Source organism: Protopterus annectens, chromosome 11.part0 (genome assembly GCF_019279795.1).
Source record: "Protopterus annectens isolate FY-2018-M chromosome 11.part0, PAN1.0, whole genome shotgun sequence".
Classification (NCBI taxonomy): Eukaryota; Metazoa; Chordata; order Ceratodontiformes; family Protopteridae; genus Protopterus; species Protopterus annectens.
In genome coordinates, this window is record NC_056745.1 from 402,671,835 (window position 1) to 402,683,968 (window position 12,134).

The window sequence follows — 12,134 nt, forward strand, 5'->3', positions numbered from 1 at the left end:
TTGGGAATAGTAAGTGTTTGACACATGCTGTACTTTCTTCTTACTTTCATAAGAAACAAGCAACTGATCAAAACTTCTGAAAGATTTTGTTCTGGTAAGATAGTGCCTGAGTTGTCTGTGGGCATGCAAGGTAGGACGTAACATTTCTTTTTCATTTTTAGGTTCTAAAAAGAAGAAAGGGAGATATATAGCTTGGCTTAAAGTAAACTTGAATACTACTTTTGCCATAACAGAATTATTATTTCTCAAAAAACCCTATCTTTCTGAAAAATGAGATAAGGTTGACCGCAGATACTCTTCTTGTAGAAGTCATTACATCTTAGGAGCAGCCAGTGCTGGCAACAACTGAATGGAGGCAAAAGATAAAACATCTTTAAAAGATGTCTGCCACAAATTAAAAAAGCACGGAAGAGGGACATATCTGTCTCTCATGCATCCTTTGCTTTTGGCCACTGCCCTGATGGCTGAGTTGTTTAAAAAGGCAGTATCAGTGGTGACACAGGTAGCGCACTCTCCTTTGATTCAGAAGGCAGTAGGTGCGATTCCCACACTAGATAGATGGAGTACTGACATTGCAGTGCAGCCTTCAGATGACAGCATGGTTTAAAGTCACTGACAGCAACCCTGCAGTGAGGACTGCAATGCCTCCCACGCAATTAGTCCAGCTATTGCACAAGCACATTGGAGGCGTCTCAAAATTCATCAAAATCAAGTACACCACAAAGCTGGTCAATGCTGATGACTCACTTGAGCTTCTTCATGTCCAGATTACTATAGGCAAATTCCCACACCATATCTTTGCAAGCTACAGGTCTTCCTCTATAACCCAGGAAACCCATAGCTCATACTTAGACATATTGGAGACATTCAACACTCAAACCTCACCCATATTCTTGGGTGACTTTAATTACTCCCCTATAAATTGGGATTCATACACGATTCCTAATGTGCAGGCCCAAAGATTCCTTGACTATGTTAACACAAACACCCTGGATCAGACATTCCACAAACCCACTAGGGGTGCAAACATACTGGACCTGATCTTCATAAACATGGTAGAATGCCACACTCCCCCTAGTGGAATGTCCTCTCTGGCAGAGTCATATTATAAATCTGTCCCCTTTGAAATAAAAAAAGACCCACTGTTCTAAGCCAAACTTCCTATTATTATATGATAACCTAGCAAAATGTCTAACCTCACCAAATCCTGAGAACACAGAAGCCTATAAGGAATTGTTCAAGAAACTCTTTACAATCTTGTTAATAGAAGTATTGATGCAGCTATGCCCACTAGGAATAACCTCAGAACAAACTCAGAAAACAAGACACCCTGGTGAAATCCTAATATAAATAGGTTGTACAATAAAAGGAAGGAATTAATGGCAAAAGTTAGGAGACTCAGTGCCCAGCAGGATAAACACTCCCTCATCGATCTTAACAAATAACTCAAGAGACAAATCAAGTCTACTGTAGCCAAGTTTGAGGTAAGAATAGCCTTCCAGGCCAAGGACAACCATAAGGTTTTCTTTAGCTATGCCCACAACCTCAAAGGCAGTGCACAACAATGTGCAGAACGAATAGTACACAGAGCTACCTACATGGAGTCAGCAGATGCAGGAAATATACTGGCTGAAAAATTCAGCTCCAGTTTTAACCCCCACCCCCAAGCCACCCCGTCAAGAGATACCATCAAGGATAGCCATCAAAACTATCACTAGGGAGTAGGTCCGAAATGCATTCTCCAAGACCAAGAAGACTGTATCTATGGACCCCAATAATATCCCAGAATGCCTCCTAAATAGCATAAAACACAACCTCTCAGTGTTATTGGATTCACTTTTCAACCATAGCCTCCAGTCTGGCTTGGTGCCACACAGATGGAGAACTGCAACAGTCATCCCCCTGCACAAGGGTGGGCCATCTTACTGATTTTGGAAACTACAGACTTCTAAGTCTGACTAGTCTCATATGCAAAGTCATGAAAAGAATTATCATATAAATGATTAATAATGACATTGTAAATCTTCAGACACTGGATGCAACCCAACTTGGTTTTGTCAAGGGAGGCTCATGTCTACTCACCCTGGCAGGTACCTATGAAAAGGTCACCGAGGAAATGGGTGAGGGCAAAATAGTGCACACTGCCTACCTTGATCTGGTCAAGCAAAGCATTTGATTCAATTCCCCACTCAAGATTTGTTTAAAAAAAAAAATGGAATTAGGCATAAACCCATATGTTGCACACTGAGTAGTCAACTGTCACTCATATAGGTCCAAACGTTAGGAGAGGGTAGTCTTCCTCCTGAAAGAGACCAGTCACTAGCGGAGTCCCTCAGGGTATTGTGCTGGGTCCACTCCTTTTTAGCATCTACTTCTCAGAAGTCAAGGTCAGCATTAATGACCAAGTTTGCTGATGACTGCAAACTAGAAGTAGTCATAGACACCCTCCAAGACACTAACACCATTTAGGAAGGGCTAACACATACAAATTACTTGTGCCAAAAACCATGATTTAAAACTCAATGCTAAGAAATAGATAATAGTACCTTTGGAAAGTCAGCTACCCCAGGAAACTACCTCATTGACAACACACTCCTAAAAATATACCCAGTAGTTAGGGATTTGGGGACATATATAGATGGCAACCTGGGTTTTGACCAAAATGTTTCTAAGGTAGTAAGGAAATCATTCTATGTTGCTCAACTTATAAACAAGGATATAGCATTCAGGTCCAAGGAAGTCATTATTCCACTGTATTAAGCCCTCCTCAGGCACATCATTAAGTACAACTGTCCCTTCAGTATGTACCTGGCCAGACACATGCAACAACTGGAACAACCACAGAGGTTCCTCACAAAAAAGATTTCAGAGTATAAACAGCATGTCCTATGAGGATCACCTCAAAGACTTACCCCTATACTCTGCCTTCTACAGACTACTGAGGAGCAATCTATACCTGGTATACAAGGCATCCTTGGATCCTGCTCTGATGGACCTTCTGCATATCCACAAAGCAAACAGCATCAGAGCTACCTGACTCTGAGACTTAAACCCTGCCTGCAACATACATAGGACTTGTTGGAGGGACAAGTATGTTCCTCTTCTCTGGAATGGGGTTTCTCATCCAGGTGAAGCAGATCTCTTCCCTAACTATATTCAACAGTAAACTGAACAAGTATATGGGAAATCAGAAATTCACTCCTGATCTGGCTCCTATTTCTGTAATGGACAGAGGCAACCTGTAAATGCTTGACTAACCATGTTGCAACTTATATATAACCATTAAAATATGCCCCTAAAAATAACCTCTAGGGCACCAAAGAAACTTGCTGGTTACATCACAGAAGCTTGGCTAGGCTTGAAAGGACCTAGTGTGGTCATTAGTCTAGTATTTACCTACAAACCTGTGAATAAATAAGAATGTTTTCCATGTCAAGAACCTCAAGTCAGCCTGATTAGCTGGGTCAAACAGAGCAAGAGTTAGTTTTGTTTAACACAAAGTTAAGATCCCAAGGAGAAGTCACCTTCTTTCGAGGAAGCTTTCTGTGTAGCACCCCTTTCACAAGAATTTTCACATGAGAGTGCACTGAAAAAGGGGATCCATGGGCAAACATGATGAAATGTGTATCTTGATCAAGGAGTAAGACAAGCCATAGTATAGCAACTCTTACAAATAAATAAAACCAGAGAAACATTAGCCCTGAATGGGTGCTGGTTCATTTGCATTTGCTGGTATACGATTTTCTAGTACCAGGCTTTCCTGCCTCCATTAGTACCAGCTGCACATCCTCGGGGAAAAAAGGTATTAAGATCCTATCATCCAGGGGAGTTAGCTGCAGTTATTTGGGGTCAGGATGTATCAAACACTCCTGGTCTTGTGTGATGAAGTCCAGTCTGTGAGGAAGCTTGTGGTAATTGCCCCTTGCCAATTCCAGGAGAAAGGAGAGCCACTTTTGCCTTGGTCAGAAGGAAGTCACCACAATGATGTTTGGGGAGCCCTTTAGAAGTATGATGAATACTCATGGAAAGAGTGAAAAAAAGCATAAAGGAAATTCCTGTTCAAGGAAAAGAAAAGGCATCTGTCTTTCAGACCTTCTTGTATGACAGTCCTGGAGTAGAATTTTGCTAACTGATTATCTAGAGAGAAGGCAAAAAGATCTATTTTAAATGCTCCGCATAGATGGAACAATTCTTGGAAGACTCTCTGATTCAGTTTCCATTCATTAATAGAAGTCATGTTTCTGCTAAGCTTGTCTGCCAAACAATTCTGCTCTGACAGAATGGAGGTTACGTGTAAAGTAAGTTTGTGGTGAAAAGCTGTATCCCAGCCTTCTATGGCTACCCTGCACAGAGTGTAATATCTGGTTCCTTCTTGCTGGATGACAAGAGAGAAAAGAAGAATTAAGTCTGGTTGTTAAGGAGGACTCCCCTAAAAGGAAGAGGAAGTTGCCACTGCCATCTTTAGTCTTGATGGATTACTCTCAGAACCCATCTGTGTGAAATAACCTGCTGCCAAAGAGAGAGAAATGAAGATTCAGACTTTCTGGAAGAATTAAAGGACTACCAGGGAGAGAGGGGTTTGAAAAGCCAATCATATAGTCATTTAAACTAATTAGGCTGCCCTTTATTCATGGGGGGCTACTGCTTTCTTTCTGGAACTTTACAGCTACTGCTTTTTAAACATCTGCTTACCAGCAGACTGCTCTTACTGTTTATTTTGCTTTCTATTGAAATTAGGCCAGGGAGCGCAGAATCCCTTGGAAAACCTGGAGAAGGAGGGCTGAAAATCTGTGAATTAACTTCCCCTTCTCACATTTTCTAATGACCTCTACAGCAGAAGGTCTAAAAAGTAGCCTTTTACCGAAGAGAGAATTCAAAGTTTTCATTTTTGACATCATCTGGGAGGTTTTGCAAACACAACCAGGCAAACTTCTTGATAACAGTTGCAGTGGCAGTAGCCCTGGAAGTGACAGAAGAAATGTCATATTCACAGTTTAAATATCATGGGTAGTGACATCAGAAACAGTACAAGTCAAGTTACATAAAGCAGATTATTTCCTGACAAGAGAACACCACTGCAACAACATTCCTCATATTCTCACAAGTGGCCAGGGTAAACTTCAGCATTTGAACTTAACAGCCACGAATTCTAAAAAAAAAAAACAAGAGTTGCAGAAGCATACACTTTTTTTCCAAAATTTATCAAAATCCTTCCCATCCTTGTCAAATGAAGAGGGCTAGTGTTAACAAAATGCTTAGCAGTGGCTGGGTTTACTAAAACTATAGCTGCTGGGTCAGGTCTTGGATTACTGGATAAAAACGTAAAAGACTGAGAAACCCTGCATGATCTATATGCCTTTCTGGGGGCAGGAGGCTAACTGTCCGGAAAATTTCAGGCAGTGACAAAAACATCCTCCAAAGCTGAAAAAACAGGAGGAATAAGCATAGTTTCAGGAAATTCCATTTGTAATAAATCATAACATTTTCTGAGGGACTGAGAAACTTCACTGCTTTCCCACTGAAACAACTGACTCATTCTTCATATAGTCTCAGACAAACACAATCCTTCACAGGGACTACACAAAGTCACACTCTCTTTGGAATCTGAATCAAAAATCTCTGTCATTATAACATCACCTGTCCTTTCACAGTCCTTTTGGTGTTCAAATTATTGAATCTCTTCAGGAAAAGAATCACTTCTTCTTTTAACAGAGGCAAATATATAAAAAGGGTCAACAGCCTGCAATAAAGCCTGAGCTAAGCCCATTAAATTACTCATAGCCAACGTCACTAAAACAGAAGAAACAGACTAAGGATTGCCAGCAATAATCTCTCTATGGATTGGCTTAGCTTTCTGCCTAAGCAGAGAGTCATTCTCTGCCCTTTCTTCCAAGACTGACAAGACTGTCTCCCCCTGACCAGCAAGAACACACCAACAGCCACAAAGGACGTCTCTAACCTCTGATCCATGCTGGTTGTATGGACTAAACCAGTGGAACCCAAGGAGAAAGATAAGCAGTCCAAGAAACCAGCTTGGGCAACAAATAAACCACCCACTTGTGACTGAGGCACAATACCCGCAAGTGGCTAGCAGAAGGTACAGCTGAGGAACCAGTAGGCTATTCCATGGTTAAGCTGAAAAAGGTGCTTAATTCTCAGGGAAGCTAAGCACCAAATAGTCTGTAAACAGGCAAGTTGGAAAAAAAGCAACTTTTTTCCCTGAAAACAAAAACAGTAAAAAAGCACTTAAAATATTTTTTTTTACCACAAAAGTAAAAAAGCTACACTTCTGTTTAAAAGTGAAAAAAGTCACATAATTAATAAAAACAATTTTGCTAGCTAAAAATACAAATATTTTATATAAAAATATGTTTTTTTATGCAAAAAACTGAAGTATATTTTTTCCCCTGAAAGGAACAATAGCCAATTGCTTAATCCTCAAAAGCCCACAGAGAACCACAGGAAGGCTTGGAAGGGCTTGGTAGCCAAACCTGACTTTTGGTCAGTTCAGTTTCAGTTGACTATAGGTTTGGGCATGATGAAGGTACCCTGAAGCTTTGGAATCTGGCTGGCTTTTCTGTCCTTGGCAGGATATAACCCATACATAACTTTGGTTATTGCAGCAGTCATGAAATGAAGAATATTGGAAGCTGTTTTCTTTTGCTGTTCCTTGAATTTAGTGGTAATATTCACATAAAAAATAAATACAGAGTCCAACACACTTCATTAATTGTTCACTTAATAAAATGTCTGTTTTCAACAGAATTTTGTCAAATAGCATGTGCTTGTGAAAACCAATCCATACCAATGACATTTGAAATAACAGAAAGCACATTCTTATTTATTTATTTTTTTAATTAAGTCGTGTCCATGGGTTGATTTATTCTGACTTTTTTTAGTTGTTTATACTCTGAACTGGTTCTATTGTGCATTTTCTAAGGCAGGGATGAGTTTACATGTCAATTCAACATGAACAACGTAAACCAAACAGTACCCTTGTCACACAGACAGAACGTATGGTGTGCAAATCATCTTTGCAAACTGAACTTAATAACTAATCAATGACTGTTCCCAAGAAGAGATTAAGAGGCCATTTGCCCAACAGCTTACCTAAAAAGCACAGGCATTCTCAGCTATCTAACTCATTAGTATACCAAACATACACATTTAACATATAATACAGGCAGTGACAAGAAATTTTGCACAGTCACACAAGTCATTTATGGTATTTTCACTGTGCAAACACTGCACAACAGAGTAAGCAAAATGAACAGAGTACTCACACAGCACATATTGAGCAAAAGAGTAAACATAAAATAAGCACGCACATACACACATACACACACACACACACACACACACACACACACACACACACACACACACACACGCGCGCATTTTGTGCAATTCTTTCTGTGCTCTTACCTTATAAACTGTGCAAAAATTTGAACTGTAACTAATTATGGCCAGCTACCAGATTGCATCCCACCCTTTTCATAACATGTATTACCCTTGAAAAAAATCATTTTTCTTTTTATAGCCTTCCACAGCAGCTGCCCTGGGGGGTCAAAACAATAACCACAATCATGCACAGACTGGATAAAAAAATATGAACTTAGACTTCATAAGCTTAAAAGGAAGTAGCTATTCAGCTATGTGGCTCAAGCAGGATGCAGAAAGAAACATTATGGTGGTAGCCTGTACTGCAAGGAGACAAAAGTCAGCCAGGAAAAGTTCTGAAGCAGCCTGTCTTTAAAAGTTATCCTTAGAACAAGCACAACTGAAAGAAACATCTTTCATTATCCACATCTCTCTCTGTCTCCTACAAAAATATAAATTGTATCTAATGAAGACCAGACTGCACTCACACCCTTTCCTTAATATTATTACCCCCTGCTGTATATATTTTTTTCTTTTTTATAGCCTTCCTCAGAAACTACTTTGAGGATCCAAATAATAACCATACTTGTACTGACCGGTTACAAAAAATGTGTACATAAATTCCATAAGCTAGATTGGTAGAAGCTATGCAGTTACTTAACCCCTGCAAGACATTAGAAGAAGTGGGATGGAGACGTTGTGAAGGGAAGGGACAGAAGTCAGCTAGAGAATGTCCTGAAGTGCCATACCTTTGAAGGCTACCCACTGAACAAGCAACATCGAAAGAACTCTCTTTACACATTTGAATATGTCTCTATGTCTGTATATCTGTCTCTTTCCCCCACTCTCTCTCTCACACACACACACACACACACACACACACACACACACACACACACACACACACACACACACACACACACACACACACACACTACCTCTCAACTGTACACATTTTTGCAGAATGGCCAGATTTGTGCCTCATATTTTTGGTCCATTTTTCATAAAAATGTGGTCTTCTGGCAAATTAGTGGCAAATCATTAAAGACTGACGTTAGAAAATAATGACAGGTATTTGAGTTTCAGACTTCATGCCCTTCAGAAAATTCATGTTAATCCAAAACCTGTTATTCTATCAACTTTCTAAGTTTGTAATAGCAATATTTAAAACCTGTCCCTATTTTTGGACCTTTGTCCCATTTTTATATATGGCTTTGTCCAGATTTCTTGCTCTAACAGGTTGAGAGGTATGACTACACACAAACATACATATGCATACACACAGACCACAGACTTCATAAACAGTGGTGATTATAGTTCTTTCAGTGTTTGGAATTTTTAAGTATTTCAATTCATGATCCTTTTAGATTTCAATTACAAATGGAACTTACAAAGGAGGTATAAGTCATTTTAGTTCAAGTAATTTTATTTGAAAATATTGCAGGATAGAGTTGTATTATGTCCATTAGATGACTTACAGTTACACGTCCCACATATTTCAAAGGCAGCAACTCTTAGATTTGGAAGGGTGGTAGAACTTGTTTTATTAAACAATTTTGAATGATATCATAACCATATGGCATGAGTGAGGACTTTATAAACCAGCCAACATTTATTTTTAGACATCTCCTCAGTTTTGGAGTTTACAGGGTATCCCTTTTTTAACAGCATCTTTTATTACAGACTCAACTAAAAACTCTACCAGGGCAAGTCTTTCACTTAGCTCTCCCAGACTGCTTTCTCTTTACCTATATATGATATCAATCCTGGTATCGAAAGCAGTCTCAAACCTGAATTCCAAACTTCTTTTTTGCCTCATATCACTGTATTACCTTTCCTGCTCTAGTTATTTCCTCCCAGGGTCTTGGTTCCTTTGTCATTTTTTCCAGTAAATTCCAGTCCTTTTGTCTATTGTCTGTACCTCAACTTGCAGTCATCCCTATTGGCAAAATCTTTCTCCATTCCTGTGTAGGTGTAGTTCTTAGAATAGTTTCAGCTACTTTATGAATATATTGTTTTTTTTTTAATTTCTCCAAATCTTTGGGTTTCTAATACCATGATGGGAATGGTACCCCATTCCTAAGTCAAAGTATGATTAAAGTTCATGAAATTAGTATTGTTTCAATCTTTGATGTCAGCCAGAAATGCTCTCTGTAGCACCTGCAATGTGCCCAGTAATGACTCCTTCTGCAATTCATAGAGAGTTACATGTACTGGTAACATATCTAAATACGACTGTAGATTCTTTTTTATAAGACCTGTTGCTCCTACTACTATTGGAACTGTCTGGGTATCTTTCTTCCACATTGTTCTCATTTCTGCCTGCAAATCCTGATATTTTAAGACTTTGTGTCTCTCTGTACGCAAGACATTGTAGTCACCAGGTATAGGGATTTCAGTGATCAATGCTACTTTTGTCTTCTTTTCATGGACCACTATATCTGTTTTTCTCACAACTATCTTTTGAATTGTTGGTAATAGGTGATCCCATGTGATGTAGACTTCATAATTTTCTATGCTGCTTTGTGGCTCATGTTTCCATTGTTTTTCAGCTACTTCAATATTATAATGTTTGCAATCCCTAGTGCAACAGTCTTGCCACATTATTATGCCTTTCAGTATACAGTCCTTCTGCCATTAGTATATAACAACCAGCAACAAGGTGTGTAACTGTTTCCAATTCTGTTTTACAAAACCTACATTTGTCTGTTTCTCCCACATGTTCAATGGACTTTGTAAACCAACGTCTACGTAGCCCACTGTCTTGGCCTGCCGATATTAACCATTCACCTTTTGGTTTGAATTTGCCTCTCCTTAACCATTCCTGTGTTTAATCCTGATCAATTTGAGGTTCTTCCAGGAGTTTTCCATACTTGCATCTATATATATATATATATATATGCATTTTCCACATTTCTTGCCTTCTCATCTGATCCCTCACTTTAGTCTTTATTTTGTTTTTTGGCACATACAGTTGCTGCCTGATTGTTATCTGCTGCTGGTTAGATTTCTGTCACCGCTTGATGCCAAAATGCTTCTGCTAGACTAATAAGGGAAGTCATCTTAGATTTATTTTCCTCATGTTTCAAAACTTTCGTTATGTTTTGGTCTTGTAAGGTCTACAGATATGTATGCTGTCCCACAACTGCAGATCTAGACATGTAATCAATTTCAAGGAGGTCCATACCTCCTTCGGAAACAGGGACTATATAATCTTGGTATGCAATGATTTTTATAACTCATGTGATGAGCATGAGCATCCTTCTTGTTTTCCTCTTTAATCTATTCAACACCTTTTGGGCCCAATCAATCACTTCAAAACTGTAAGTTAGGACAAGAAGAGAAAATCGATTTGAAGCTTGAATTTTGTTCCTAAATGTCAATGCTATTTTCAGGATTAAAAGTCTTCTAAAATATTCCTTACTAAGTTTTATTTGCATTTGTTCATGTGTTATTGTTGATCCTTCATCAATTCCCAAATACTTATACACTCCCTCTTGCTCAAGTTCTTTTATATCACATTCTTGTACCAAACTGATGTTTTCTTGGTGCTGCAGCTTTCCTGCTTTAAAGGTTGCTTTTGCATATTTATCAAGACCAAAGGACATTCTTATATCATCTGAAAAAGTTTTGACTACTTGCAGTTGTGCTTTCAGTTCCTCATCTGATGAGCTATACTGCTTTAAATCATAGATAAAGAGTATACAGCTTTAAATCATCGATAAGAAGATTAGAAGTCTTTACATTTTGTTGCTTTCTGGGAGCCAAATTATAGCCATGACCTAATCTGTTAAACAGACAGTTTAATGGGTTAAGGGCAAAGCAATAGAGCGAAGGTGACAGACAGTCACCCTGAAATATCCCCCTTTGGATTTTAATCTCTGGAATAATAATTTGTCCTTTATCATGGCTATCATGGCTTAACTGCAAAGTGATTTGCCACTGTTTCATGGTCACTGTGATATAGTTCATCAGTGTAGGGTGTATCTTATACATTTTTAAGCACTCTTTTATCCATGAATCTGGGATATCTTCAAATGCTTTTTTGTTTCAATCCATCACATACTTGGATTTTTCCCTTTCTGCAGTACTTTTTTCCCCTTTTTAGTTTTCCACTATGATTTTATTTAGTAACAAATTATTCTTTGTTCCATATGACTTTCTTTAACTGCACTTTTGTTCCATTGCCATAATTGAGTTTGCTTCTGAATGACTAGTCATAAACTCTGTCAGCATCAATTCCAGTGTATAGTTTATACGTTGTCAGATGGCAAGTTATTGGTCTATAATTTGTAGGGTAGCTTCCAGGTTCACTCTTAAGTAGGAGCACTGATTTCCCGTTGTTAGCCAGGCTGGTGTCTGTTCAGTGTCACTCGTCCTTCTCTATCATATGAGACAAGCAGGCGTGGGGTTTTGTTTAGATGAATTAATACATAGAAACACATCAGGATGGACTGCAGCATCATAAACTACAAACAAACTGGTTAAAAGACATACCTTACGTAGATACATGCTTAAATCTCAACAGCTTACTACAAAATGGCAGTCTAGCTTGCACATGCTCATTGCTCAGTATTTATAAATGTGTGTAAGCCCTTGGGTAGCTCCTTAAAGGTATATACACACGTACTAATCTACAGTCAGGATGCGCATATAAATAGTTTTTACTCATGGCTAAATCTTTGTACAAAGACATTAATACTTTTAACTGGAAGTTAGATACTGCATCTTGGCCTGGGTTTTTAAAATTAGAG

At 38.7% G+C, this 12,134-nt stretch overlaps 1 protein-coding gene across 1 annotated transcript in view; it reads right to left on the reverse strand.

Moving 5' to 3' along the window:
• The window catches only part of LOC122814945 (sodium-coupled neutral amino acid transporter 4-like), a 506,640-nt gene that overhangs the window by 355,546 nt on the left and 138,960 nt on the right, over positions 1-12,134 (reverse strand). The window lies entirely within an intron of this gene.